The sequence below is a fragment of the Lepus europaeus genome, chromosome 8, assembly GCF_033115175.1.
Source record: "Lepus europaeus isolate LE1 chromosome 8, mLepTim1.pri, whole genome shotgun sequence".
Classification (NCBI taxonomy): Eukaryota; Metazoa; Chordata; class Mammalia; order Lagomorpha; family Leporidae; genus Lepus; species Lepus europaeus.
The window spans coordinates 2,589,433-2,612,957 of record NC_084834.1 but is presented as its reverse complement, the minus strand read 5'-3'; positions in this window follow the sequence as shown (position 1 = coordinate 2,612,957).

Here is a 23,525-nt window from a genome sequence, read left to right as displayed (position 1 = left end):
CAGTGAAGCCAGAGATAATGGAAAATCAACTTTATATACAAGGAAACTTTATGGCTCCTATGACTATCCTTGCAATTTCTGATAATGATTAATCCATTGGATTCGCTTCTCTTCTTTTTTTGCATATATTTTCTGCATTTTATTTTAAGCCAATGAAAAATATTTAAGTGCTTTTATTTGCATGAATATTATCAAACACAAATGCAGCTTCTGTAAATTAATAAAACTCTGCACATTAAAGTTGCTCATTATAATCTTCTTGTAAAGCTATTAATTTGGTGACTTTGCTAGGTTACATATTCATCAGCATATGTCCTTAGCCACATTTGCAATGACCATTATAATCAATCCTTTCAAAGTGAGTTATGCATTTTAATGAAAGGTCTACAAGATGAACTGGCTATTCTGAGCACTTGGAACTTTGTAGTGGGGCTATAAGAGGAGGAAAATTAGGGAGAAAGGAATTTTGAAAAATCATTATCCTATGTGTGCTGAAATGAAATTATAGATTCCACACTTATGTTTATATGCATGAGATTGACTATTATGAAAAAATTTTGCTTAAACAACCTATTAATAATGTGCAGTTTATTTTTCATGGAAGGTCTAGCATATATTAAAGGCATCATTTTGTCAGATAATTGTTCCCATTTGATAGGGAATATAATAAATAATTTATCATTTGCCCTCTACAATGACATATGCTTTTGCTATCAGGTCTAGATCTCAGACTCTATCCACCTGTAGGTGGAACATGTCCAAAGAAGGCTCCACCCTTATTGTCTGAGGATTGAATTGGATTCTTTTAACCAGCAAATGTGAACAGCCTGATGAAGTATCCGACCAATGCTCCCGAATGAACAGGTCACTGTTCATGTAGTTTTCCCATATACAAAGAAAATGAAACAATGCAATGCTTAAAAGTAATAGAATATTGGATGTTTAAATTAAAAATGAGCAAAAAAAGGAATTTTGAGGAAGCAAATTTGGAAAAAAATTAGACATGTTCCATCAGCTGAAGAAGAAACTCAAAGAATGGATCTGGGAGGGCTAGAAGGGAGAACCCTGGGAGTGGTCTCAGCAAAAGGATGAGTAAAAGTGAGGCAGAAAGGATTCCAACAGGAAAAAAGTTAAGAAGCCAGAGAAGAAAAAAAAAAAAAAAAGAAGAAGAAGCCAGAGAAGTGTGGTGCTTTGGGAAGCCTGAGGTGCTTTGGAAAAATTTTAGTGTTAGAATATAAAGTGCAAATGCATCACAAGACATGGAATTTGAATGAGCTATTCAAAACTATTAAGTAAATATTTATTAAATTTACTATTTGAAATTATGGATTAAAAATAATGAACAAATTTGGCACTTTAAAAAATTGTTGTTGAACAAAAGCTCAAATTGATCACTAGAGAAGAGAGAGTCTCTTCCACATGGTGTTGAGGAAATTGCACCTCCACATGCACACGTATGAAATAAGACCTCTGCCTTAATCCCAGACAAAAATCAACTCTTAACAGATCAGAGATCTAAATCTAAGACCTAAAACCATCAAATTACTGTAGAAAAACATAGGGGGGACAGTACAAGACATTGGCCTAGGCAAAGACTTCTTGGATGAGACCCCAGAAGTACAGGCAATTAAAGCAAAAATAGATACATGGGATTACATCAAGCTAGAAAGCTTCTGTACAGCAAAGAAAACACCAAAAAATGAAGAGGCAACCGAGAGAACAGGAGAAAATATTTTCAAACTATGCAGCAGATAAAGGTTTAATATCCAGAATATATAGGGGTTCAAGAAACTCAACCATAAAAAAGTACAGTTAAGAAACGGGCAGTTTCCTTTGAACAATTGCCCTTTTTTTTTTTTTTTTTTTTTTGACATGCAGAGTGGACAGTGAGAGAGAGACAGAGAGAAAGGTCTTCCTTTGCCGTTGCTTCACCCCCCAATGGCCGCTGCGGCCGGCACACCGCGCTGATCTGAAGCCAGGAGCCAGGTGCTTCTCCTGGTCTCCCATGGGGTGCAGGGCCCAAGCACTTGGGCCATCCTCCACTGCACTCCCTGGCCACAGCAGAGAGCTGGACTGGAAGAGGGGCAACCGGGACAGAATCCGGCACCCCGACCAGGACTAGAACCCGGTGTGCCGGCGCCACAGGTGGAGGATTAGCCTATTGAGCCATGGTGCCAGCCAAATAGTTGCCCTTGAACAGGCAATTTTAAAGGATGAAATTCAAATGGCCAAGAAACATATGAAAAGAGGCTTAGGAACACTTGTCAACAGAGAAATGCAAATAAAAATCTCAATGTGAAATGCAATTTTTAAAGATTATTTATTCTTAGTTTCAGGTGTTTTTCAAGCATTTTGGAATGCTGTTTGTGAATACGATAAACATATCCATTCCTTGTTACGCTTACTCATTTTGCAAAATATTGTGCAAACAGCTTCAGAACGCTCACAAATCCTATCAATTCAAGTTGATAACCACTAATGAAAGGTCTAAGTTCTTAGCAAAGGGATTATGAACAAAAATATACTAGTTACACAGAAGCATTATAGGCATCCACACGGGGTGAGAATTCAATCTAGCACTTGCATTCCACATCCTAGTACTTGAATTTTATTCCCAGCTCCTGACTTTAGCTTTGTGTTAATCAGCCCCTGGGATGCAGTGGTCATGGCTCCAGTAACTGGATTCCTGCCATCCATGGGAGGATCTGGATTATATTCCTGACTCCAGGCTCCCAGCTTCCACCTGTCCCAGTCACGGTCATTGTCATTGCAAGAATTTGAGGACTGAATGGAATCTCTCTCTCTGTCTTTCTCTCTCTGTCTCTGTCTCTGTGTGTGTGTGTGTTTCTAGAATAAATAAATAAAGCCTCCATACCAATCTTCCATGCTGCAACACTGGGATTCATGGAAGAACCGAGAACTGACCAAAGATTTAGGGTTGTTAGCAGACTACTGTTTTAGGGAACTCGCTTTAAGATGTCTGTTGTGTCCTCCCAAGTTTTTTCAATCTATTTCTCCATACTTTTCTAAGCTAATCAAATAAAAGATGATCACAAATTTATTTTCTAGATCATTAGGTATATTTGTTAATAATCTTGACTGTTTCACTCAGCATGTCTTAATGCCCATATTTTGAAGAATTAAAATGTTTGTTTAGTTGCAAGGTTTTAACCACTAAAAACGAGATATTTAGTAACTGTATCAACCTCTGTTGTTAAAAAGTAAAGAGAATATGGAATATATGTCTGAATGTGGAGTTTTATTGCCTTCAAGTAATACTCATCACTATATTAGACATAAAAGTAGAGACAATTTTGATCAATTCAGAATTAACGGCAAAACACTATTTAAGATGTGACGAATCTTTTTAGTATCATGGAACGTATCTTATTTTTCAAAGGCAACATGTTCTGTTTTGAGTTGGTCAATGCAAGTCATGTATATATTCAACCTATAATAAATTGATTATATTGTTATTATTTCAATTCTTTCCAGCATGTTTTTAAAACTACAACAGTATAATATTTCACCTTCCTAGTTATCTAATAGTTAAACACAGTTACTACCTTAAAATCTAAAGATCCTGTGAGTTTTACTAAAGGTTGAGTGATACTATTCTTTTGAGTTTGTACTGTATTTTTTTCTAAGGATAAATGCATACATTCAACTGCACACTTTCAGCAAATCCTTTCAGATAATTAACAGGCATTTGATCAAATTACATAATGTAAGAAGTTTCAGAGTCTGTGAGGAGCACAGTCAGGCTACTTCACTTAGCTTCGTTCTGTAGTTTCTCTACTGCGGTACTGTGTAGCCTAGAAGAATAGTGGTAAGTGGCTTGGGTGCTCCTGCATGGTAAGCAGTAAATGCAGCTGAACTGGAATAAATAGATCACTCTTCAGACACATTGGCAACCCTTCCACGGAAATTTAAAAGTAGAGAAAAGTATTTAGGGCAGCTTTTGAAAAACCCTGAAGGAAGACTGGATACAGAAATAACTCAGCAAATAGCTGTGGAGTTCTCATATGCACATTGGTGCTTGTCTTTCCAAAAATACTCTACATTTTATTTTTATGAAAAACGTGGCATAATCAACAATCACTTTTCCAAAACAACCAGTGACTTCTCCAAGAAAATCATGTACAATGTTGTATTCACCTATTTGTGCACTGACATCATAAGGATAAATGTCCTGAGTGAAAGCTATCTCCCATGGATAATCTGACGTTGGAATGGAGAATTTTGTTTTGATTAAGATTACTGGGTTTTGGTTTTATGCTTATCTAACATTGATTGTGAAACATCTCAACCAACCGAAACCCCCTTCCCGCTGTGGGTGTGAAGAGAAATCTTAGTTTCCTTTAATATCCTTAGTGTTTAGTAACATTGTAAGGTACAATTTGGGAACATTAATTTTATGAATTTATTCAAAGGCAGTCAATGTGGTGGACTTCACTATGTTGTACACGTTCTCTTCCGTGGTGCTGTAAGAATCTGAAGACATGTGTAGCCTACAGCTATTCTAAGCAAATAATAATCCAATCACACTTACTTAGCATGTATGTGTTTCATGCCCAAATGCTCACAAAGGAACTTATATTCTAGTGGCAGATACACACAATGAAAAATTAATAAAAAATAATAAAATTTGAGATGTTCTAGGTGACCACAAACATGTGGCATTTCAGATAATAGCAGAAATTGATTTATGGACTTCAGATAGATAGATAAAGGCCTTTCTCAAAAAGTAATTTTTAGAAAAATTCCTAAAAACAAGAAGGCTATAGGCATTTGTAAAGATGGGGGAATGTGTTTCTCTACAAAAGCAATCATCCAAAAGAGTATGCACTACTCACTACATATTGCTGTGCTGGACACTATACAAGGTCAATGCAAAGTGCTTTCTATTACACTTTACTCATCTTTTTTATTATCTTAGATAGCGAGTCAAGAATGAAACACTGGATTTAAGTGATCCTGTCTTCATATTTTGTAAAGGATATTTTCTACTATCCAGGCCACAAATTCTACCTTCTTAGCATCATAGACTATCAATTAAAACCAGGTCAGCAACTATAGAGGTTTAAAAAAGCCACATTAATATCCCTGACATTTCTGCTGATGTTAGTTATATTTGTCTTTGCCCTGGTGCAGTAGCGAATGCATTTTGGAGTTTCAAATCGTTAGTGCTTCTATTAGGAAATTAATATAGCAGGTAAGTGACACTGGGCATTAGAATCAAGATTTTATGTTCACCAATACCATGTTTTATTAGATTTACGCTGCAATTATTTTCTATGGAATCTTATTTCTTTAACAATACATGAGAATATGATTCAGGGTTAAAAGGCTGTTGTAGCAAGCATCTATCATTAAATTGTTATGCTTTGTGGTTGTATAGTTATATGAGAAGAGAGTGCTGTGGTTATGTAATCAGCTCATATAAGTTCTAATACCAGTCCCTTTAGAGAGTTCTTTTACCATACATACAATGCTTGAAACCTCTCACAATTTAGACAATATATTTTGAGAAAAACCACGATTCTGTACATGTGTGTGTACTTAGGTATGCTGATTTGTGTCACTGTTTTCTTATGTAATCACATGGGGGGGAGCAAAAACAATACTTCTGAACCTAAGGTTTGGTCTTGAATTCTGCCTTTCTCATTTACTGTCTGTAACTTCAGGTGAGATACTTAGCATTGCTAATTCTCTTTTCAAATCTGTGAAATGAGATAATGAAACCTGGTTATGATGTTGTTACCAGGTCAAATAATGTAACATATCTGATGCATTTAGTATAATGGTGGATCATGACAAACACTAAACATTTAAAGATATTATTCATTACTATTATCGCAGATTGAAAGTAAAATAAATTTTCTCTTTTGTTGTAAAAAAAGAATAATTTTTCCAATATTTTCCAGTACTTTTCTATATACTGTAAGCATCCAAATTTTAGCAATCATTTTGGATCCCTCAAATTATAAACTTGACTGGTACTTTGAGTTCATCATATTGTTTTTCAATTCAATATGGAAAATATTGGAATGAAATACTAAGGGAGGATTAATCAAAGGTTTAGCATCAACCCCAAAAAGTCATTCCCCATAACAACACATATAAATACTATTAGGAAAATGAAAAACTGTTCAGATCATTCCACAAAATGATGAAGGGATGTGCTAAATGAAATGCAAATATAACTTGCAAACTGTTGAAATGGCTATTATCAAAAACACAAAAGATAAGTGTTAGGGAGGTTGTGGAGAAAGGAAAATTCTGTGCACATTTGATACGAATGTAAATTGGCACAACTATTATGGAAAACAGAATGGAGGACCCTCAAAAATTGAAAGTATGGGGTAGATATTTAGCACAGGAGTTAAGAAGCTGTTGGGGAGTCTTCTATTCCATACCAGAGTACCTGGTTCCAGTCCCAGCTCGTCCATTTGCAGTCCATTTTCCATGCTAATATGCACCCTGGGGGAATGAGAAGGCCGTGCCAAGATGGCCACCGGCGAGCAAGCAAGCCCTGCGTTCAGTTACTCAGGAAATGGCAGTGGAATCCACCTGGCAAAGGAGCCTGCCTAGCAACAGGCAGTGATTGGTTACGGCACAAACCGCCCCTTGACCCGATTGGCTGCCTCGGCTATATAAGCTGCTGTGCCAACTGAAATGATCGGGTCTGCGGGCTGCTCACCTCTGGCCTGCTTTCACCCGACTCCTGGGGTCTGTGTGGTGACTCCACGCCTCTTGTCCCCACCACGCTGCTCCTCTAGAGAGAATCGACCTCAACATCTGGCGCCAACGTGACTGAGAGAGAGACAGCGTGTCTGACTCAGCGAGGTCCCCCCTGGATTTCGGCAAGTAGGCCCCTCGGTGTTTTGTGTGCTGTTCAGTTCTGTGAGGGTGAGCACAGAGCCCCCTCCTACGCCCCTTTCCTTGTCCTTGTCCTCGGTCTACATGACCCCAGGTTAGCACACACCGCGCAGAAGCATAACACTGCTTCTCGGCTCCTCCTTTTACTTTTGGTTCACCCAGCGAATTCCCATTAAGGGACTGATCATCCCAGAATTCGGAACCAAGTCATCTTCCCTCACTCGAGAGAGGTGATGCTCCGGAGACACCGTGTGGGCATACGGCCTTGACCTAATGAATCAAGGAAGTCCCCCACTAAGCACAGGACATACGTACGATCTGATACACCACTATCTGTCCATCTAACATGGGGAACCCCTGCAGAATGCCATCAGCCGCTGAGGTGCTAGGGATTTGTTTCGTTATGACAGCAGTGCTGTGCGTGTCTTTCCTTTGGCTAGAGTTGGCATCACGCGCTGCTCTTAAGCGCTCAAACATGGGAAACATACCCGCTTCTCAGAAGCCCACACAGAGTACCAAACACAATGAATCTGTGAGTGATAAGAGCCTGTCACTCCAGGCCTCTGCCTCACAGGCAACAGTTAATGACTTAGGGAGAGAGAGCTCCCACAGTGAAAATGACATGACAGCAAACAATGTAGCAAACAATGTAGTAAACAATGTAGCAACAATGTAGCAATGCCTAGCCAGTCACCCCCCCCCCCCAAATATCCATGGGATGAACTTAGATGACCTCGAGGCAATAACCCATGTGAGGTCATCCCATCCGCACCCAGTGAGGATCCCCACGTTTGTGGCAGTCCCCAGGCACCCCAGGCTCTCAGGGCAGCAGCTAGACCCCACCCCACCCGCGTGCTTGACGTTAATGTAGGAGCGGATGCAGAATTCAGGCCCTGGATTCCAACGCCCGTGAATGACCTTACTATGCTAAAAAAGGCTTCTCAACAGTCAGGCCCTGACTCTCCCTACTTTGAACAGGTGCTATACAATGGGCAGCGAACCTGCAAACTCACTTTGACTGGGTTGCACTGCTCAAAGCATGTTTGTCGAGACCACAGTTCTTAACAGTGGAAAGCCTCCTATGAGGAAGAGGCTGAAACCGTGGTGAGGAATAGTGCTGCCTGTGGAACTGCAGTAACCTTTGATGCATTTAGTATAATGGTGAATCATGACAAACGCTAAACATTTAAAGATATTATTCATTACTATTATCGCAGACTGAAAGTAAATTTTCTCTTTTGTTGTATAAAAGAATAATTTTTCCAATATTTTCCAGTACTTTTCTATATACTGTTAAGCATCCAAATTTTAACAATCATTTTGGATCTGTGGCACCTACATATATCCTCATGAACAGGCCTGCATTGGAGTAGTTGCCTATTTTGATCAGGTCAGAGATTTGGCACTTAGAGCCTTAAATATAAATCCTCCTGATTATAGTCAGCTATTTAGAAACCTAGTTCAAGGCCCAGGCGAATGGTTCCCTGATTTCCTTGCCAGAGTCTTGGAGGCAGTAGAGAAAAGATTACTGCCTGGCCCCAATCAAGACAATTTGGTCAAACAATTAGCTTGGGAAGGTGCTACCAAAGAGGCAAAAGCTGCAATCGCCCCAGTCCGAAATGAAGACATTTCTAAATGGATAGTAGCTACAAAAGAGATAAACTCTGCCGATACACCCATACAGGCCCTAACTGCAGTCATTAACAAACTGAACACAAGGAAGTCTAATGACCCTCCAGTTTGTTGGGGATGTCAGGAAATAGGACACCTACAGTGAAACTGCCCAAACGCTGACAGGGCAAGCCCAAAACGCTGTGTCCTGGATGTAAAAAAAAAAAGACTTTCATTGGGCAAAAGATTGCAAGACCAAGTCTATTTTTTTTTATATTTTTTTAACTTTTATTTAACAAATATAAATTTCCAAATTACAGCTTTTGGATTACAGTGGCTCCCCCCCACCATAACTTCCCTCCCACCCGCAACCCTCCCATCTCCCGCTCCCTCTCCCATTCTATTCACATCAAGATTCATTCTCAATTATCTTTATATACAGAAGATCAATTTAGTATATATTAAGTAAAGATTTCAACAGTTTGCACCCACACAGAAACACAAAGTGTAAAGTGCTGTTTCAGTACTAGTTATAGCACTAATTCACATTGGACAACACATTAAGGACAGATCCTACATGGGGAGGAAGTGCACAGTGACTCCTGTTGTTGACTTAACAATTGACACTCTTGTTTATGGCATCAGTAATCTCCCTAGGCTCTAGTCATGAGTTGTCAAGGCTATGGAAGCCTTTTGAGTTTGCCAACTCCGATCTTATTTAGACAAGGTCATCGTCAAAGTGGAAGTTCTCCTCCCTTCAGAGAAAGGTACCTCCTTCTTCGATGGCCCATTCTTTCCACTGGGATCTCACTCGCAGAGATTTCATTTAGTTTTGTGGTTTGGTTTTTTTTTTTTCTTTTTTTTTTGCCAGAGTGTCTTGGCTTTCCATGCCTACAATACTCTCATGGGCTCTTCAGCCAGATCCGAATGCCTTAAGGGCTGATTCTGAGGCCAAAGTGCTGTTTAGGACATCTGCCATTCTATGAGTCTGCTGTGTATCCTGCTTCCCATATTGGATCGTTCTCTCCCTTTTTGATTCTATCAGTTACTATTAGCAGACACTAGTTTTGTTTATGTGATCCCTTTGACTCTTTGACCTATCATTATGATCAATTGTGAACTGAAGAGGATCACTTGGACTAGTGAGATGGCATTGGTACATGCCACCTTGAAGGGATTGTATTGGAATCCCCTGGCACGTTTCTAACTCCACCATTTGGGGCAAGTCAGCTTGAGCATATCCCCAATTGTACATCTCCTCCCTCTCTTATTCCCACTCTTATATTTAACAGGGATCACTTTTCAGTTAAATTTAAACACCTAAGAATAATTGTGTGTTAATTACAGAGTTCAACCAATAGTATTAAGTAGAAAAAAAATGCTAAAAGAGATAAAGGATTAAGTTGTTCATCAACATTCAGGACTAGGGCTTATCAAGTCACTCTATATATTTTATTTATTTATTTGAGAGGTAGATTTATAGACAGTGAGAGGGAGAGGCACAGAGAGAGAGAGAGAGAATGGTCTTCCTTCTGTTGGTTCACTCCCCAAAAGGCTGCAATGGCCAGAACTGTGCCAATCTGAAGCCAGGGGCCAGGTGCTTCTTCCTGGTCTCCCATGCAGGTACAGGAGCCCAAGCACTTGAGCCATATTCTACTGCTTTCCCAGCTGGATTGGAAAAGGAGAAGCTGGGACTAGAACCAGTGCCCATATGGGATGCCGGCGTGGCAGGCAGAGGATTAATTTACTGAGCCACATCGCTGGCCCCAAGACCAAGCCTTTAAACTCCCAGTGGGGTGGCCCTCAGCCCAGCAAGTAAGAGAGAATCTCACTACCATTAACTGGTCAGTGCCTATCTTCAATCTGAGGCCAAAATTGACCCTATACTTAAATGGCATTGCCTTTGTGGGCTTGATATGGGGGCAGATGCCACTGTCTTAAAAGCTGGAGATGCGAGGAGAATGAAACATTGGAAGACAGCACCCGGGCCTGACCTCCAAGGCGTTGGAGTATTAAAATCCGCTGCTCAGGTCATCATGCCTGTAACGTGGTGAGATGACAGCGGAGATATGGGAACCATCTTTCCACTAATTGCTGAGGTTTCTATGACCTTATGGGGGAGAGATGTGCTCTCACAAATGCAAGCGGTCCTTACTATGGATCACAAATCTCCACAAGCCAGCAGCTTTAATGGAGAGCCTACAAGTAAGATTCACCCCCAATTCTAGGGCCCACTGATCATCTCATACAAAAGCCAGACCAATCCCCATTGAACGGGAAAAAAAAAAAAAAAAAAAAAAAACCAGCAAACATCTGGGTAGACCAGTGACCAATATTAAAACCCAAACTTGGCATCCTTAGAGATTGGTACAGGAACAATTGGAAAAGGGATACATAGAGCCCTCCTAAATTAGCCCTTACAACCTGTGCATTTTTGTGATACCAAAGAAACAGGGAAAATATAGGCTACTATAGGATTTGAGAGCCATCAACAAAATCATAAAAAAGATAGGAACATTCCAGGCTGGCATTCCCCATCCAGGGACCATTCCTAATGGATACCACATAGTTACCATTGATATCAAAGATTGCTTCTTTTCCATTCCCATCGCAGAGGAGGATAAGACCTACTTCGCCTTTACAGTATGGGAGCCCAATTTCCAGCTCCCCGCAAAGATTTCAGTGGGCATTTTCCTCCCTTTCAATTGCTGGGTTACCAAATCTCCTCCTGTATATCTCCAATGGGCCCAAGCCTAAAAGTCAAACATAAACACTCACTTAATGAACTTCAGCAACTATGTAGCCAAATCAGCTGGCTGAAGCCCTTCCTTCCCCTAACACCTGCAGAGCTTAGACCGCTATTCGATTTACTGACTAAGGGGAACAGCCCTTCCGTCAGACACCTAGAACAGGCCCGTACTCTACACCAAAAATTTCATATGTCAGCAAGCAACATAAAAGCATTTTTCCCGGAGCTAACAATGAGCCAATGCAAACACCTAGTGCACTCTTGCAAGAATTGTGCACCCCTCGCCCCGTTAGGCCCATTGCAACAAGTGGGAGTGAACCCGCGAGGCCTTGCTCCCAATAAGCTCTGGCAAGTGGACGTCACCCACATTAACTCCTTTGGTAAACTTAAGTTTGCCCATGTGGTGGTAGATACTTATTCAAAGGCTGTATTTGCAACAGCCCTATCTGGAGAAAAGGCTAATAATCTGATAAAGGCGGTCAAATCAGCCATGCTGGTCCTTGGTGTCCCCTGGACCATAAAGACAGATAACAGGCCAGCGTATACAGCACAGGAATTTGATTCCTTCCTGAGGTGTTAGAACATACAGTCTGCCACAGGTATCCCATACAACCCACAGGGACAGGCAATCATTGAAAGAACTCATAGGACGATTAAAGATATCTTACAAAGAAAAACAATCATATGCCCCAGACCCACAGCTTGCTTTGACTGAGTTCCTTTTCACTATCAATTTTCTTCCTTTTGATTCCCAAGGGGTCAGCCCAGCTTATAAACATCGGGTGCCCTTTCCATCCCAGACCCCGGCCCCTATTCTTAGGTGGAAAGACCCCCTGACAGGAGAATGGAAAGGACCATACCCTGCTAACCAAGGGTCGAGGATATGCTTGTGTCTTTCCAGAGAATGCGGGACACCCCATTTGGGTACCAGCCAGAAACATCAAGCCTGCAACTGACAGTCAACTGGAACCAGCTGAACAAGACTGAGAGTCCGCCTTGTTAGTGGACGCACCTGCTACCGATTGTCAAGCTGCTACCCTATCAACCTACCCTGAGGAACTGCCCATAGCCATATCCACTACTGCTTTATACCCCATTAGCTCCAGTCAGCCACTCAAACAGCCCACAGCCTGCGTGCGGTCACACCATTCCTGATTACCATTGTTCCTCATTCCTACCCCATCTGAGCAAGCACTCTTGTGGTCTCCCGTTTTGAGGGCTGGTTAGTCAGTGCTGGGTAAGATTCCCTGGGGGACAACCTAAGACAGGCACAGCTGTGTACAGAGATCACATGGAAATGGTGTCAACAATGGTAAGGCCAAGGATCATGCCTCCCATTGCTCAAAAAAAAAAAGGGGGGGGGGGGAGTGTGGTGGAATGAGAAGGCCATGCCAAGATGGTGCTGGTGAGTGAGCGAGACATGCCTTCACTTACTCAGGAAATGGCAGAACAAACATTTGTGGATGCATCTGGAGACAAGGAAAATTCTTGGATTTTAACAGGTGAAGGTTCCAAGTGGATGAAGCTGTCAAGAGACCGTTTTCCCATGGCCGGACTGCATCTGCAAGTGAGGCTGAAAGATGGAAACTAGAACTGATGAGGCTAAAACTTATCTACGAGGAAAAGACTGAAATCCTAGAATCTCAATCTTTAAGGAAAGACTATGCTGAATGTCAGAAAAATTGTGACGATCTTCAAGAGCAGTTAAAGCATAAAGAGTCTCTTCTTGCTGCTAATCTCTCTAACTGCTTCGGTGGTCTTTGTTTAAAATGTGTTCAGCATGAAGCTGTCCTTTCCCAAACCCATACAAGTAGTTGTACTTGAAAATGAAAGGCTCCTGCAAGAAATGAAATCTCAAAGACAAGAAGAGAAGTGAGGTGGGGGCAAGAGGCGCAGTCACCACACAGACACTGGGAGTCAAGTGAAGGTGGGCCAGAGGTGGGCAGTTCACAGATCCGTTAATTTCAGTTGGTGCAGCAGCTTATTGAGCTGAGGCAGCCAATCCGGTCAAGGGGCGGTTTATGCCCTAACCAATCACAGCCTGTTGCCAGGTGGGTTCTGAAGCCACACCTGAGTAACTGATGCTCCATTGCCAGTAGCCATCTAGGCACAGCCTTCTCATTCTACCACACCCTGGCAAGCAACAGATGAGAGATCAAGCAGTTGGGTATGTGCCGCCCACATGAGAGACCTGGACTGAGACCTGGGCTCCCGACTCCTCCAGTCCTGGCTCTGTGGGCATTTGGAGAAAGAGCCAGCATCTGAGAGGTCTCTCTCTCTCTCTCTCTCCCTCTCCCTCTCTTTCTATTATGTGTGTCTTTCAAATAAATTAAAAATAAATAAAAATCAAAAATTAAATTAAAATAGAAATATTGCATGATCCAACAGCCCTACTTCTGGTATATATCAGAAGGAAATGAAATGAATTGCTCAAAGAGATAGCTATAACACCAAATACATTGCAGCACTATTCTCAATAACCTAGGTATAGCACCGAGCTAACAGTCCATAAATGGATAAAAATATGATATGTACACACAGGGGAATACTACTCAACCATAAGAGAGGAAAATTTGTTATTTGCAACAATATGAATGCACCTAAAAGATATTAAGTGAAATAAGCCAGGAACAAAAAGACAAATATTGCATAATATCACTTATATACGGCATCGACAAAAGCTAATCACACAGAAATTTAGAGTATAATAGTGGTTACCCGAGGGTGGAGAGGAACACAGAGGGGAAGTTTTGTAAAGAGTGTTGGTCACTGGATACAGTGCTGTAGTTAGAGAGGAAAAATAATTTTTGAATTTCTATTATACAGTAGGCTAACTATAGTCAACAAAATTGCATTATGTATTTCAAAACATCCAAAAGAGGGGATTTTGAAAGTTTTCAACACAAAGAAATATCCATTTAGAGTGGTTAATGTTATGTGACTTGATCATTACAATTTATATACATATATACATCACATTTTAACTCATAAGTATGTATAATTATTATGCATCAAGAAAAATGTGACAAAAATATCTGACAAGATTTTGGCCAAAGAAAATTTTAAAAAAGATTGGATATATAATTTAAAATTCCTTGGCTATCTGGAACATGATTTTAGAATTGTGTAGAAAAACAGGGACTAAGTGGGAAGCATTTGCTTGTAGGAGATGTGTTGTTTTCTTCTGTTTGAGTTTTGTTGTCTATTATGAGTTACAGAACACACCGAGGACATGATGCTGGGTGTCTTAATAAAGTAGCTGATGATGGAATAGAGATAAGACCTGTAATAGAGGCCAGCATTGTGGTGTGGCTGGGTAAGCCTCTAGCTGGGACGCCAGCACCCAATATGGGAGCCAGTTCAAGTTCTGGCTGTGGCACTTCAGATCTAGCTCCCTGTTAATGTTCTTGGGAAGCAGAATTGCATGGTCCAATGGAGCGGGCCCCTGAACACACAGGGGAGGGCTGGAAGAAGCTACCAGCCCCTGGCTTCAGCCTGACCTACCTCTGGCCATTGCAGCCATCTAGAGAGTGAACCACCAATGGAAGATTCAATCTCTCTCTCTCTCTCTCTCTCTCTCTCTCTCTCTCTACCCCACTGTAACTCTGTCTTTTAAATAAATAAAAAAAAAAAATCTCAGCAAAAAGATACCTGTGATAGAATTGAGATTCCTGATTTGTAGTAGTGTCCCAGGAGCATATTTAGCAATTTCAGAAATTAAAACCTCAGAAGTATACAAGGCATGTTTTTCAAAGTATTTCAACTTTTTCTTTGCTTTGAGGTTTTCTTTACATTGTTTATCCCTTAAGACTGGTGTAGTCATGTCAGATGTAAAGGTTGTCCCAAATAACATAATAAAAGCGCTATTGTCACGCTCACTATGCCATGTTTTATTTCTACCACTTTATTTACATCTTTTCTTCCGATACTTTATTTTTTTCACATTAATGTGATAGTAATACAAAGAGGACGGATTCAATGTAGTTCAAAGATACAATTCTAAGAATAGAATGTATTTCACCTGAGTGTTCAAAAGTAAATAGTAGACGTTTGGCTCAGGATTTTAAAATGTTTGATTATGTTCATTTTGTTTGAAAGGCAGAGGGATAGAGAGAGGTCTTCCAGTGCTGGTTCACTCCCTAACTGCCAGCAGCACTCAGGGCTGGGGCTGGCCAGTCAGGACACACATCACAGGAAGCTGGATCAGAAGCAGAGCCTCCAGGACTCGAATAGGCACTCACACAGGATATGGGGACATCCCCAGCGGCAGCTTAAGCCTCTGTGCCAAACGCCAGTCCTTGGCATTTTTAGATCTACTACAGAAAGATCATCCCATGATCAAATTACAACACAACAAAATGATGAAATTATTCATATGAAAAAATCATTTGCACCTCACATATTCACAAGTTGAAAATTTCTGCAGAAATGTATATATATTTTAAGACAAATCCAATTTAAAAACATTAATACAACAATGTCTTTTACATAAAAGTCATTATTGCTTAAAGTTTACGTACCCTTCCATAGCCACACACTAATCTGATAAAATGTTTGAACCAGGTGTTATAGAAAACTGGCCTCATTTCACAATTTGATCTGGGGTAGACATCTGAATCACATTAGCAATTACAGATCATATAAAGTACATTCCCTTCACTCCTTATGGCATTTTTTTCTGTGAGAAACCTCTTCCGTCTCCTCCTCAGGGAACCATATAACATAAAAGAATCTCGGTGAAAATGTGTATCAAGAATTGTTTCTTGATTACAGTGTCGTGCGTCCTGGTGTTATGGTTTAAAGTCTTTGTGCTTCCCTTCAAAACACAGGCTTTCAAGTACTTGTGCATCAGCAACTCAAAATGTAATGTCCTGAAAGCTGGCACTCGAACTGGAAACTGAGATGAACACTTCTTTATAAGAATTAGAGCAAGGCAGTCAAGCCATTTCATTTCTTTACGTAGTTTCTAGGACTTTCCCAGTCATCCACAAATAAAACATGTTCTCAGTACTTTGTAAGATTAATAGTTCAGCAGTATGTTGTGCAACAGCAAGATAAAAATTAAATAAAGGCTGATGCCAGGAGAACTTACTTTTTTTATTCTGGGATATAAAGAAAAAAAAAGACTGGATATTGGTCTTGAGTGCCTTTCAACTTGCAATGGAACAGCAACTATACTTGGCATACTCAATACAAATCACATTTATAATCTCTAGTTTAGACCCTCAAGTTCTTTAGGTTTTGTTATATTTAGAGCATTAAGGTCTACATGTGCACACTGCAAAAGCAGTTGCAACTCAAAAGGTTAGGTAAGGCCAGGGAAGCTGTGTATGAAGGCAGCGTTTGGGTTTTCCAGTGATTTCACAGCTATTGATTTTTTTTTTAAGTAGACTGGGGTCAACGCTGTGGCGAAGTGGGTTAACGCCCTGGCCTGAAGTACTGGCATCCCATATGCGCGCTGGTTCAAGACCGGGCTGTTCCACTTCTAATCCAGCTCTCTGCTCTGGCCTCGGAAAGCAGTAGAAGATGGCCCAAGTCCTTGGGCCCCTATACCCAAATATTAGCATTTCCAGGGAGACCTGGAAGAAGCTCCTGGCTCCTGGCTTCAGATCATTGCAGCTCTTGCTGTTGCAGCCAACTGGGGAGTGAACCATTGAATGGAAGACCTCTCTCTGTGTAACTCTGATTTTCAATAAATAAATCTTTTTTAAAAAAGCAGGTGGAAATTTCTGGATGATCATCCTATCCTAACAAGCCTTATTCTTTTTTAAAGCAATGACAAATGTCAACAATATCTTTTACTTCAAGGTACAATGTCGTATTTCTAGACTTTTAATTTTTTTTGTGTTATGATCAGTATCACAAGTTGTTCCATTATTTCCACTGACTCTTTAAGAAAAGATGTATTTATTAAGGTGAAAGAGTGAAAGAGCAAGAGAGTGACAGACAATCTCTCATCTGTCGGTTCATTCCACAAGTGGCCACAACAGACTGGTCGGGCCAGAGCTAGGAGCCAGGAAATACATTCTGGTCTCCCACATGTGTGGTTAGGATCCACGCATCTGTCTTGTGTCATCTCTTAATAGGTCAATATACTTACAAATGAATAAGCTGACTTAGATATCATTTATTAAACTTACCACATGACATGTCAACATAGACCTGAACAGGGAAGACAAGTTAATGTTGAGCAGACTGTCTTCATTAGAGCCCACAGGTCTGGTAAGCACTGGAGATAAAGAATCATTAGGGGCTGGCGCTGTAGCCTAGTTTGTAAAGCCGCTGTCTGCAGCCTTTATGGGCACTAGTTGGAGTCCCAACTGCTTCACTTCTGATCTAGCTCCCTGCTAATGTGTCTGGGAAAGCAGCGGAAGGTGGCCCAAGTCTTTGGATCCCTGCTCCCACATGGGAGACCTGGAAGAAGCTCCTGGCTTTGGACTAGACCAGCTCTGGGCATTTTGGACATTTGGGCCATTTGGGGGAGTGAACCCTGGATGGAAGACCTCTCTCTCTCTTTCTGTAACTCGAACTTTCAAATAAATAAATCTTTTAAGAAATGATTAAAAAGATCAATTTTTATCTTATTTTTACCTCATTAGGTTTCTAAATGCCTGAAAGCTTTCCTTTAATCATTATTTTGTCTTAGTCCATTTCCATCTAAAGTAGGAAATGCTGAATAAAATCTCAGAAAAGTAAAAATAAACTAAATGAGCAGAGATTGTAAAAAATGACAACTTTTAGCCGGCACCGCGGCTCAATAGGCTAATCCTCCGCCTTGCGGCGCCGGCACACCGTGTTCTAGTCCCAGTCGGGGCACCGATCCTGTCCCGGTTGCCCCTCTTCCAAGCCAGCTCTCTGCTGTGGCCAGGGAGTGCAGTGGAGGATGGCCCAAGTGCTTGGGCCCTGCACCCCATGGGAGACCAGGATAGGCACCTGGCTCCTGCCATCGGATCAGCGTGGTGCGCCGGCCGCAGCACGCCTACCGCGCCGGCCATTGGAGGGTGAACCAACGGCAAAAAGGAAGACCTTTCTCTCTGTCTCTCTCTCTCTCACTGTCCACTCTGCCTGTCAAAAAATTAAAAAAAAATTGACAACTTTTAGTGTAACTCATATCATTCCAGAAAAAAAAAAAAACATTTGCAATATGATGCTTCACTTATTCATGTACTTGTCAACAAAGAAAAATACATGTCTTACATATCTGCAGTATCTCTGGGCCAGCGCTGCAGCTCAACAGGCTAATCCTCCACCTGTGGCACCGGCACACCGGGTTCTAGTCCTGGTCAGGGTGCCGGATTCTATCCCGGTTGCCCCTCTTCCAGGCCAGCTCTCTGCTGTGGCCCGGGAGTGCAGTGGAGGATGGCCCAGGTCCTTGGGCCCTGCACCCCATGGGAGACCAGGATAAGCACCTGGCTCCTGGCTTCGGATCAGCGCGATGCGCCAGCTGCAGCGGCCATTGGAGGGTGAAGCAACGGCAAAGGAAGACCTTTCTCTCTGTCTCTCTCTCTCTCTCACTGTTCACTCTGCCTGTCAAAAAAAAAAAAAGAAAAGAAAAGAAAAAAAAAAAAAGAAACAGTATATCTGTTGTTCTTGCTGTCTGTTTAAATGGATGCAAGCACTCTTAACATTTAATATTAAAAATCTTGTCAGTGCCCTGGATCTGATCAATAACTAACATTAACTTGCAGACAGTGTGGTTCTAAAATACATGGTTAAAAAAAGTCGCCAGAGTGGATGTTTAGCCCAGTGATTCCCACATACAAATATTAGTGTACCCAGGTTCGATCCTTGGCTCCTGCTCCTGACTCCAGTTTCCAGTGATGTGTACCCTAGGAAGCAGCGGGGATATTTCCATTACTTGACTCCCTGCCACTGAGATGTGAGTCCACAGTCCTCAGATGCTTGACTGGCCTGACCCAGCCCAGCCGTGGTAGGCATCCGGAGAGTGAACCAGTGGATAGAACTTCCATCTCTCTGCCTCGTACAAAAGAAAATGGGTAAGTTGCTTCAGAATTTTTAAAATTTCATTAATATCAACTGCAATTTAAGCCCCCAAATGTTACTGTGCAACGACTATAAAGCACATTATTAGATGTTTTAGGGTCTCTACGATGAGATGGATAATGGAAGCTCACACTATAAAGCGAGGCAGAAATTAGGGGTTATTGTTGGGTAATATAAATAATTCCACCTGAGACTCCCCAGAAAGGCTCCCCTACCTGAACTACTCTAGTTTACACAGGGACTGTCCTATTTTTAGTGCCTGGCACAAGGACTCAAACCAGGTCCTGGAGCATTTGTACACCAGTGTTTAGGGTAGCACTATTTGCAATAGCAAAAGATGGAAAAAATCACAGGATGAAATGATAAATAAGACATGGTATTTCCATACAATGGAATATTCTGAAATGAAATACTCATATACCAGGAAATCAGTTCAAGTCTCTATGTGAGTGTCAGGGACACAACTCCATGGACCATCATCCATTGTCTCCCAGGGTGTGCACTGGCAGGAATGTGAAACCAGCAGAGGAGCAGGACTCAAGTCCAATCACTCCAATATAGGAATGCTGTCTTAAGTACTGGACCAACACCAAGCCCGAGGGCAACTTTAGGCACTCACTAAGGCTCAGTACTTATAAACGATTAGAGAACTATTTTTACATCCTACATAATTATCACTAACTAGAATAACATCACATTTAAAGGATAGAATGGCCTCTACTGCATTAAAGTATATAACACCATCATTTTTTAAAAAAAATTTTGATGTATGTTCCTTTGGAAAAGAGGAAAAGTAACTTTTATAGAAAGTCTACTTTGATGGTAGGTTCTTAAGATATTTGTAGTCGGGACCTGCACTGTGGCAGAGCTGGTAAAGCAGCCACCTGAGACACCAGCATCCCATGTGGCCACTGCCTTTGAGGCCCAGCCGCTCCACTTCTGATCCAGCTCCCTGCTGATGTACCAGGGGAAGCAGCAGAGAATGGCCCAACTCCCTGGGCCCCGTACCCTTGTGGAAGACCAGGAAGAAGCTCCTGGATCCTGACTTTGGATTGGCCCATCTCTGGTTGTTTGGTCCTTTGGGGAGTGAACCAGCAGATGGAAGACGTCTTTCTCTCTGTCTCTTCAATCGCTCTCTCTCCCCCCAACCCCCTGTCTCTATCTATCTCTGTAACCGTGCTTTCCAAATAAACATTTTTTAAAAGAAGAAGGTATCTTTAGTCTTAATGGTTGCCTAGTCACTCTGGAACTCTGCTGGTTTTGTGGTGTCCATAATGTTATGAGAAGTGAGGTCAAAGATGTGATAGCCATACTTGCTGAGAAATATCACCAAATAAAGGTTCAGGAAAAGCCTTGGACCAAAACTGACGAACTTGATAAAAACCATGCAGTAATAGCATTTTAGCATATTCCCTTTAGGGATACAATCCCACTGTTTTTCCTAGGATTTGGTGAGAAAAAAGAATGAACAGCTACTATAATTTGCATCAACTGAAGCATTAAATTTCATAACTTATTTGTTCATAGAAGCATATGAAACCAGATTAATATTGCTACCAAGAAATCATATTCTTATTACCATTTAAATATTCTTATCCACTAAGCCAGTGGGAAAACTGAAGATTAACCTTAGTACTTAATCTTTGTTACTATGTAAATCTTACCTTCCAGGTTACGACCTTCTTTTTTCAGTTAAAATGCAGTTTCCAAATGCATCATTGATTTTTCATACAGCATATCAACTCATCTGCACATGAACTAATAGGGAAATGAAAACCCCGTGCTAAAATTAGATCTGGTTTTCTCGGTTTAGTTGCTACAGTTCCATTACCGATTCTTTGCCATCAAAACACATTACTTCAAAACTAGATCACATAATGATTAGAAATTATTATACCAAAATGCATTTATTTCTATTTTGGACTATTGTTGTTTTGTTATGAATAAATATTCTTTTTGGAAAGCGCATGCAATTATTGTTCTGGCAATATTCGGTACAGATCCAAAGTTTGTTGCATCCCATCTACAATACTTGAGCTAAGCATAACCACATATCGGAGTACTCATAATACTGCAGAGATCCTTGTGTACTTCTCTGATTGGCACCCTTGGATGTGTTTGTGGTACAGCTGTGATGTGTATCTCATCACTAGGTAACTGATAAAGCTGAGTACAAATTGACTTACTCATCTCCTATTAAATTAGGTTTTCTTTGGTCACTTCAATTTCCTGTGACTTTAATATGTGTATAATTTATCAATGAGTGCTAGACAAAAGTACATAAAAGTTTTAAAATTATTACTGATCCCACATACTTTCAGATGATAAGAAATTTGTAAAATGAGAAAAAAAGGCTTTTGTGGTGACATTACATGCAGCATCCACTGTTTTATACCTGAGAAGAGAGAGATGACTTCTAGTTGAGAGAATGAGGGAAGCTTTCATGAGGAATTTGAGACAGTGAGATAAAAATTGGGGAATTTGGAATGATCGTGTTGTGTTTGCTTGGAAAAAATAGTATCAGAGGTATGCACTGGAGAGAAGGATCATAAAAACAAGTTTAATATGAGAGTACTTCAAAAATTGTGTGGCAGAAGAGAGCCTTTTACTTAGTGTAAGGTTAATATTACACGTATGAAGTTAATTGAAAATAGATCTTAGTATAAAGTAAGAACGGGAATAGGAGAGGGAGGAGGAAGAAGGGTGGAAGGGCGGGTGCAGTGGGAAGAATCACTATTTCCTAAATTTGTATATATGGAATGCATGAAGTTTGCATACCTTAAATAAAAGGTTTCTAGGTAAAGGGAAAAAAGTTAAGTCTATTCTGGTACAAAAAATGCATGCATTTGAATGTTTTTTGCACCAAAATACACATATTTTTCCTCAATTTTCCCACAAGATTTTTGAGGCATTCTCATAAAAATAAGTACAAACAAGGCGAATTTGGAATGGCTTGTCAAATATTTTTTATAAAAAAAGGTAAAGAAAAATAAACAATCTATGCAGTGGAAAATATCTGATATTTTTTCAATCCCTTTCCCTCAAAAAGGAAAATCTGATGAATAAAACACAGCCATCTAAACATCTATTAGGGGTAGGAAGAGGTGAGAAGCTGCCAGTCAGTTAGAAGGCTTCTCCAGTATTTTGTCTTTGAGATAATGAGGCCCTAATGTGGTAAAGGCATTGCATTTGGGAAAAGACAAAGTTCTTTGCTTTGAAAAGTCAAAATCATTTCACCTAGTACATTAAATACCATGGTTACCATGGAAATAGTGGTGCGATTAGGAGCAGTGGAGACCTCAAAGGCAGGCTGTTTGTTGGGGACAATGATGAATTTAGGAAAGATGACCATATGTCCAGTTTTCCTGAGTCAGTCTCTGTTTACATCTGTTATCCAGGTAGAGTGATTAATAAAGCTTAATTATAATACTTTCACTATACAAAAATTCCAGGACTTGGATAGTAAGTTACATGGGGATCCTAATTTTACTTAATAGAATAACATGTAAAATAAGCTGTATCAGAGTATAAGTAAAGATGAACAATTAGAATAAAGATTAAGGTTTTAAAGACCGGAGACTCGTTCATACAGAGAGAATACTCATGGAAATAGCTAAATCACAAGAAGATAGAAAAGGTAGAGGTCGAAAAGTTACTTTTGTCTCATGAAAAGAGCAAGCAATTTAAGGAGTAGAGACGTTTTCAGTCACAAGCAAACCAGAAAGATGCAATGCTGTGGGAAACAAAAGTAAGAGATTTGTGAAGGCAGAGTGGGTTCCTGGTTACAAATTGATGCAGAGAATAAAGCAATTAAACACCAAAAAAAAGTTCACTGATTTTATGAACAACAAAACTGCACAATCCCATTGAATCTAAGACCTATGACAAAATTAGTACTATATGCAACCTGTGTCTACCACAATACCTGATTAAAAAAAAAAAAGAATAAAGAAGCTAACTTATTTGCCAGTAGAAAATAGGCTTTTCTCCTCTCCCAATTTCTCTCAACTGATTCAATCATATTGTCATTGCAAAAACAGCAACACTTCCCATTGTCAAACACTGTCACTTCTCACCATGGTTTGTTGGGGTGGAGTTCGTGTTTTGTACAGGCAATGTGATATTTATTGAAAGAATAGTTATCTTTTGCTTCCACAGAGTGAGAACTAAATCAGGATTTTCAGCTCTTAGTGGGTCAATGGCCCCTAGTGAATATGAAGCAGCAACCACAGGATCTGCACAAAGCTGGAATTCAGTTCACACTCATAAAGGTTAAAAG